An 837-nucleotide genomic window follows, 5' to 3' on the forward strand; every position below is an offset into this window, starting at 1 on the left:
ATGCACATAACTCAGTTCGGTTCTTTAATTTTAATATGTCTCCTCTGAGTAAGGCATCATTGAATACCACCATTGAGTATGGGGGGAGGGGCTGTCCTGTGGTGTGAAACTGCCTAGATGTAACTCTATCCACCCATTCATTGGTCAGGTATGCCTAAAGGTCAAACCTATGTTGTTGTTGTTTTTTAAAAAAACCATTAAAAATGCTAAACAGGGACCACAACCTCCAGAGGAAGGGAATTGAACCCTTTATCTGTGTCGTGTTATTGATTAAAATTGCTGCTCAAAGGCACTCTTTGACAAAATAGGAGGAAACCTAATAGGTGTCACATAGACACCTAATCTAATTCCACAATGCAAAGAGCAGCTTTGCAGGGTGATTTTAATCAGGAAAGCAGTGCAAGAGAAAAGGTTAAAAACAACCACAGAGGGGTCTGTGTGTGTGTGTGTGTGTGTGTGTGTGTGTGTGTTTGTGTATTGCAGAGAATCCTCATGTTTCCTGCCTCATCAGCTCTAACTGCACCTTAGCCTGCTGTCTCCTTCAGCCATTGAAAAAATAAGGATGTCCCTCCCAAAGGCCTCTCAACAGCACTTCTCCCTGGAGAGAGACATCAGTTTATTGGACTTTGTGGGAAAATGAATGAACTAAGAAGTCTTTTTTTAAAAAAAGGATTTTTACTGTTACCATTCACATTAACACACCATACAGAAAAAGAAAATAAACTTCCATTACCACCAATGGAAAAAAAGAATTAATATATCAACTAATATCCTTCAAGACATAAAACAAAAGTGGTCTTTTTCTATCTACCCGACTTCCCTTCTATTCCTTATTAC

The sequence above is a fragment of the Podarcis melisellensis genome (assembly GCF_964234715.1).
Source record: "Podarcis melisellensis genome assembly, chromosome: 6".
NCBI classification, from domain to species: domain Eukaryota; kingdom Metazoa; phylum Chordata; class Lepidosauria; order Squamata; family Lacertidae; genus Podarcis; species Podarcis melisellensis.